This window comes from Penaeus vannamei, chromosome 17, assembly GCF_042767895.1.
Source record: "Penaeus vannamei isolate JL-2024 chromosome 17, ASM4276789v1, whole genome shotgun sequence".
Classification (NCBI taxonomy): domain Eukaryota; kingdom Metazoa; phylum Arthropoda; class Malacostraca; order Decapoda; family Penaeidae; genus Penaeus; species Penaeus vannamei.
The window spans coordinates 6,961,398-6,968,897 of NC_091565.1; the positions used below are offsets into that span (position 1 = coordinate 6,961,398).

Sequence of the window (7,500 nt, forward strand, 5' to 3'; positions counted from 1 at the left end):
GGGGGGGCGATTTTTTTGGTATCGTCTTCTCTCTCCTTGTCGATCTCATTTTTCTTTTTCTTTTTTTTTCTCAGAATCCTTATGATTTTCACCCTTCTCCTTTATCCTCCTCCTCCACCTTTTTCCTTCTTTTTTTCTTCCTCCCCCTTTCTCCTCCCACTCCCCCTCCACCCACCAACTCTTCCACCGCACCTCTTCCTCCTCCTTCTCCTCCTCCTACCTCCTCCTCCTCCTCCTCCCCTTCCCCCCTCCTCCACCCCTTCTCCCTCCTCCCTCCTCCCCACTCCACCATTTCCTCCTCCTCTTCCCCCTCACCCCCTTCCCTCCTCCTCCTCCTCCTCTCCTCCTCTCCTTCCCCCTGCCTCCTCCTCTCCCTTCCCCTCCACCACCTCCTCCTCCTCTTCCTCCTCCCTCCTCCCCTCTGTACCCTTCCCCCTCCACCACCACCACCTCCTCCTCCTCCTCCACCACCTTCCCATCCTCCTCCTCCCTCCTCCTCCCTCCTCCTCCTCCTCTATCCCCTTCTCTAAGACAGTAAGAGGAGCCAGCCAGGTCGGACAGGCAGCAAGCGCCCGGTGAAATCCATTGGAATTACTTAAACTTGATGGGAGGATATCAGGGCCTCCTTGCTTTTTTTTATTCTTTTTTTTTTTTTATTCCTCCTCCGTTGCTCCGTCTTTCGGGGTGATCGCAGTCATGTCCCTGCGTTTGTTTGTCCTATTTGTGCGAGTTTTTTTTTTTCTTTTTCTTTTTCTTTTCTTCTTCCTTTTCTTTTTCTTTTTCTTTCTTCTTCTTTCTTTTTTTTCTTTCTTTCTTTTCTTTCTTTTTCGTTTGTGAAGATTGGGATATGTTATAGGTTTCGTAAGAACGGGGAGAGAGAAACTGTTGTCCCCGGTGCTGTGAAAGGGTGGAGTTAAATTTGCAGTGTGCTTGTTGAATGAGCTTGGGGGTTTCCTTGCAAAATTTTCCATCATTTTAAGACGAGAGACTTTTCAAAGCTGTAAAGCGTTTGGTAAGTGCAATGGCATTTGTTATGATCTTTCATTTCGATTTTTTATTTAAGGTCTTTTAGCTTTGCATTTCTTTTCGTTTTTACCCTTTGTTGGCTTTTATTTTTTGGGTATACTTTTTTGTTCTCTGAAAAGCCGAACGCCATGTTTCTGTCTCTTTCTCTCTCTCTCTCTCTCTCTCTCTCTCTCTCTCTCTCTCTCTCTCTCTCTCTCTCTCTCTCTCTCTCTCTCTCTCTCTCTCTCTCTCCTCTCCTCTCCCTCTCCCTCCCTCTCCCTCTCCCTCTCTCTCTCTCTGTCTCTCTGTCTCTGTCTCTCTCTCTCTCTCTCTCTCTCTCTCTCCCTCTCCCTCTCTCCCTCTCTCCCTCTCTCCGTCTCTCCCTCTTCCCCTCTCCTTTATGAACAGCGTTATCGAGGATGTTTTATTCTCGGGTCCACCTTTGTTCGTTCCTGAGACGCGGATCGAGACGCGGTTTGGTTATTCTAGAGTCCGTGTTTTGATTGCCGTCGAGGGCGACGACGTGGCAGAAAGGACAGGCGGCGTGAGACGCGAGGGATCTTCATTAGAATCTGGTATGAAGATGATGGGAGGGTTGTTCTCCTCTTCTTGTTTTTCGTTCTCCGTTTCTCTTTCTTCTTTCTGTCTTTCTTTTTCTTTCGTTCTTTTTTTCGTTCGTTCTCTCTTTCGTTCTCTCTCTCTTTCTCTCTCTCTCTCTCGCTCTCGCTCTCTCTCTCTCTCTCTCTCTCTCTCTCTCTCTCTCTCTCTCTCTCTCTCTCTCTCTCTATCTCTCTCTATCCCCTCCCCTCCCCCTCCCTCCCTTTCCCTCACCCTCACCCTACCCCACCCACCATTTCTCCTTCCCATTAATAACCTCAATTAATCAACCAATCACACCCCATTCCCCCCCCCCCTCCCTCAACACACGCATTCTAAACTACCTTTTTTATTTTTATTTTTATTTTTTTTTTATTATTATTTTTTTGCGTGACCCGGTGCCATTAGCGACCGTTGCGTGCTGAAGACGTAGAGGTAGAATGTTAACTAGTAGTCGGAACGTGCGCCATAAAGCTTTAATCTACGTTTGGTGATACAAAAGAGAGATGGCTTAACCTTTGTCACGTTTCCTTCTTTTTTTTTTTTTTTTTTTTTTTTTTTTTTTTTAGTGTCCAACTCACGCAAGCGAAAACTTGATTGATGTGAAAGAGGAGGTGGAGGGAATTAAATGAAGTAGAGGGGAGGATACTATCGTCGTATTTAATTTTCTCGTCTCTATGTTGATGGAATTGGGTTGCTACTTGGATCTCTGCATTTCTCTTTTTATCGGTATTTATCTTCATCCTTATCATTAAAATTATCGTAAAATTATTTATTCTCATTTCTGTTCTCATCCTTATCATTTAAAATTATCGTAAGATTAATTATTCTTATTTCTGTTCTCATCCTTATCATTAAAATTATCGTAAGATTAATTATTCTTATTTCTGTTCTCATCCTTATCATTGAAATTATCGTAAAATTATTTATTCTCATTTCTGTTCTCTTCCTTATCATTAAAATTATCGTAAAATTATTTATTCTCATTTCTGTTCTCTTCCTTATCATTAAATTTCTCGTAAAATTATTTATTCCCATTTCTGTTCTCTTCCTTATTAAATTTATCGTAAAATTATTTATTCTCATTTCTGTTCTCTTCGTTATTAAGTTTATCGTAAAATTATTTATTCTCATTTCTGTTCTCTTCCTTATCATTAAATTTATCGTAAAATTATTTATTCTCATTTCTGTTCTTCGCTTCTATCTCTGGCCATTGCATGCGCCCTGTGTTTACTTCCCCCAGTCACGTGTCATGAAATTGACGTGGTATCTTAAAATTATGTGACAAAGGAGCGTTTTTTTCTTTTTTCTTTTTTCTCTTTCTTTTTCTTTTTCTTATTTTTTGTCAAAAGGGAATAATATACAAGACGCCGACGAATAATTAGGTGTGTCTCGTCGGCCGCTGATTGGCGTTCGTTATTTCCGTTACAGGTGGGACAATTTACAGCCGTTTCGAATAAAAACGGTTGGCTTTTTTGAATGGGCCAATCAGGATGTTCCCCGCCGTCTGAGTGGCAAAGGGCAGCGCCGGATAAGATGATAAACCTAAGTGATTTCCCGAGTCTGTCTCCTCTTTCATTTGTTACTCTTTTTTGGGCAGTCAATTTTCCATCTTTTTGCAGTTCACTCCATTTACCATCTTGTCCAAAGTAATTTGAACAATTGTGAGGAAAAGATGCATGTAAAAAAATATATATATCTTCGTCATATGCCATTAGGGTCTGGTTATGTTCTGAACTTTGCTATTATTTAGATTTTGTTGTATCTTTGTTGGTTAAGCATCTTAGAAGCAAACAGAGAATGTGGATATATGAATGAATGCAATAATTATGATTGAATACGATGGGATAAACAAAAATGGTGTGAATTTCCACGCTTGTCACCTCCGAAATGTGTGTAGACACTGGCTCTTATCATATGCAAATTAGTTCCATAAGAACTGCTGTAAAAAAATGTATATATATAAAAAAGTGACTAGGAATGACAGACATGAATAGCATAATTAAGGCGTGCGCTAGAGGAGAGGAAAACACAAAGGCTGGGCGGGAAAACAACTTTTCCGCCTTTTTTTCCCTTCGTTCTTAAAACCGGCGGTCAGTTAACACCAGGGACCCCGTGTATAAAGCACACCACCAGAACACGCGTTAAAGGGGGAAATACGTGTAATATTTCGCCCCAAAAATAACTTCCAAAAGGTTAGTATTATACCAACGGAGAAAGATTAGGCAAAAAAGTGAGAACGTTTAGCGAGAACAGGGAGAAAGAGAGAAAAAATGAGAGCCCGCGCCCACTGGGTCTAGTGTTCCGCGCGGGAGCTTTGAAGTGGTCCTCTTTGCGGTGTATAAATATCACTGTGGAACTCAAGAACTCTTGTCTTTTTCGGACTGAAAAGAACAGTTTAGTGTAGCCTGAAAGGCCGAGCTGGCTACAAAGCCTGGCCCGTGTTTGTACTGGGGAAAAATTCAAAATGCCCCGTAGAAACAGCTAGGAAAATGTCTTCACCCGCGAGACCCCTGGGAACTGCATGTAATTATGAACCAAGAATGGACTGCCAGCCAAAAAAAGAAGAAAGAGAAAAACACGAGTGAGCTCTCGGCGGTTGGGCTTGTCTCGGCGGTTTAAGGCCACTTCTGGTTTATGATTCCGTAACAGACAAACATCTTGGGACGCGTGGCTGGAGGAGGCGGAGGGCGCGGGCGAAGAAGGGCGGCTTGGCGGGGCTTTCAGAGCCTCGTTGCCCGTGAATGGACGCGGCGGGAGGGGGCGGCGGCGGGGGACTGGCCTGGCGGGGATTTTGCTTCTATTTAGTATTATGTTTGTAGACTAATAATTGTTAGCGGTAGACATTAGGTGTCTTTTTCGATCTAATCCTCCTTCCCCGTTCAGCAACTGCCGTTGAGGAGAACGAGGGCGCGAGTCCAAGGCAGAGGAATTCCCAGCGCCACCCTTTGCATTCCGCGGAAACGTAAACACGCACATAATGATACGCTTAGTCGCGCGCGCTCGCGCACGCACAAAGACAAAGGCGGCGACAGACTCGTCTTGAGCAAATGCGAAGAATGCGAAACGAGGCCCGTAACTGTCACCGAGGAAAAACACTCGCCCGAAAAGTGGCTGCTGATGCCCCGCTGCCACGCCACGCCGCGCCACGCTCGGGCGCTGGACGCTCGGCCGCGCGATCGCTCAGCCTGTCGTCGGCGCCGCGGAGGAGCGAGCCAGGAATGCCCAGGGACCTCGGGAATGCCGGCCCAGAAGTCGGGGAAAGAGAGCCATTGTGTGCGACGCCCGCGCGCCCGGCTCTGGCTCGCGTGCTCGCCCCTTTCCTCGCTCCCGCTCTTCGCTTTTATTTTCTTTCTCCTTTCTGTCTGTACGAATATATGACCTTAGTAGATAGATAGAGATTCTCATCTCTCTCTCTCTCCCTCTCCCTCTCTCCCTCTCTCCCTCTCTCCCTCTCTTATCTCTCTCTCTCTCTCTCTCTCTCTCTCTCTCCTCTCCCTCTCCCTCTCCTTCTCCCTCTCTCCCCTCTCCCTCTCCCTCTCTCTCCCTCTCCCTCTCTCTCCCTCTCGCTCTCCCTCCCTCTCCCTCTCTCCACTCTGTCGTCCTCATAAGTGAACATGCATAAAACGGAAACACAATCCTTCCCTTGTCTTTGTCTTAGATGCACTTAGGAGGCCTATAGCGGCTCTTTATAGGCCTACCCAGGGGGCAGATGTGGAGCTCGAGTTACCTGCCTACGCGGCCTAAAAGGAAGATTTTTTTTTTTTTTTTTTTGGTGGGGGGGGGGGGAGTTGTATTTTTTTATTTGACTTTTCTTGTCGGATTATTGCGTCTTCTTTTGGTGTAGTGGAGGTCGAAGATTGGTATAGTTTATTTTATTTATCTATTTATTTGTTTACTTTTAGGGAGGTCTTTTTTGTTAATTTTGTGTCAAATGTTAATGTATTTTTTTCTTTTCTTATTAATGTATTGTTAATGTATTGTTTTTTTATGGGGATATAAACGGTAGATATTTTGGCCTCGTGAAAATCTACGTGTTTTCAAAAGTGGAAGAAAACCGGTTATTTCTTATTTTATTGTATTCTTGATTCATCCGAAACTTAATCAGTGGACCAAATTCTGACAAGTTTTTAACCCTTGATTTAAGCTTCTTAGCGCCCAACCCCTACCCCCCCCCCCCCCTCCCTCCCTCCCTCCCCCCTGCCAAGACAACCGTGAGGAGGAGAGTGGGACAGGTAACCAAACACCTTTTTCTTTCTTTCTTTCTTTCTTTCTCTTTATTTTTTTCCCCCACCCACCACCCCAGTCTTACCCTCTCTTCACACCCCCCACCCCCATGTTTCATGACTTTGAAGCCTGACCTCATATCGACCTCGTCCCCCCTCCCCACCCCCCACTTCCCTCCTCCACCGCCTTCTACTAATCCTTCTCCTTCTTCCTCCTCCTCCTTCCTTCCTTTCCTCCCTCCACCCCCTCCACCACCGCCTGCTCCTCTTCTTTCTTATCCTTCTCCTCTTCCTTCTCCTTTTCCTCCTCCTCCACCTCCTTTTTTTCCCTCCTTTTCCTCCTCCTGGTCCATGGCCCTTTACGACCTCATTTTTAACATTACGACTTCGAGTGCCACTTGGAATGACTCTCCCTCCTCCCTCTCCTCTTTCCCCTCCCCCCCTTCTTCCCTTCCCCCCCACCCCCTTGCCCTCCTTTCCCTTCCCTCCGTATTTCAAGATTGGGACACGGCTGCAGGTCACTGGGCGTAGATTTTTCTTCTTTGGGGAGATGGGCGGGGGGAGGGGGAGAATAGATGGAGGGGGGGAGGGAGGGGAGGTGGGTTGGTGGAAGGAAGGGGGTGGGTGTGTTGGTCGGAGAGGAAGGGGGTGGGTGGGTTGGTGGAGAGGGAGGGGAGGGAGAGGTGGAAGTGGGTTGGTGGAGAAAAGGGAGGGGGGAGGGTAGGAGGGAATGGGAGGGTAGAAGGGAGGGAGGGTAGGGTGGAAGAGAAGGGGGAGGGGAGGAGAGAGATGGGTGGGAGGGTGTGTAGGTAGATAGAGGGGTAGGGGGGGAGGGAGGAGGAGAGAGGAAGGGTGGGTAGCTGGAAGGAGGGAGGAGGGAGGGAGGAGTGAGGTAGCTGGAAGGGAGGGAGGGTGGGTATGTGGAAGGGAGGGAGGGGGGTGTAAGAAGAAGAGGAGGGAGGGAGAGGGTGGAGTGGGTGTGTTAGGTAGGTTGAGGGGAGGGAGAGAGGCAGGAGTGGGTAGGTGGAAGGGAGTGGGAGGGAGGGAGGGAAGGTGGTTGGAGGGCAAGGAAAGGTAAGTTGGGAGGGAGTTTGAAATGAGAAATCTTATTGGCGGCTGGGCGGCGGTTTCCGATAATTTTGTGTTTTACAGCGACTTGGATGGGTGGGTAGGGGGGAGGGAGGGAGGGAGGGAGGGAGGGAAGGGGCGAGCTTAGCATGACCTGGTCTCGTATGTGTTTGACCTCGTTCTGGAAAAAAAAACGACAGTGAGTATTGTTCAAAACCATTAAAAACGGCGGAAAGACACCAGGTATAATTTGAGACAAGGATAAAAATGTCTGGTTCCTCTGTTTTTGTTTGTTTGTTTGTTTTTTCGTATTTTTATTTGTTGTTTAGATCCGTCAAGATATCTATTCGTTCCACGTAACTATGTTTCTTTAGGCCTATATCAAGCAGTCTCTCTCTCTCTCTCTCTCTCATTATCTTTCTTTTTATTCTTTCGTTTTTCATTCTCTCTCTCTCTCTCTCTCTCTCTCTCTCTCTCTCTCTCTCTCTCTCTCTCTCTCTCTCTCTCTCTCTCTCTCTCTCTCTCTCTCTCTCTCTCTCTCTCGCACGCACGCACGCACGCACGCACACACACACACACACACACACACACACACACACACACA

General features: G+C 46.7%; 1 protein-coding gene across 5 annotated transcripts in view; it reads left to right on the top strand.

The window, feature by feature from the left end:
• Positions 1-7,500, top strand: part of LOC113824009 (uncharacterized) — a 1,204,662-nt gene that overhangs the window by 1,174,394 nt on the left and 22,768 nt on the right. The gene's annotated exons all lie outside the window — the stretch shown is intronic.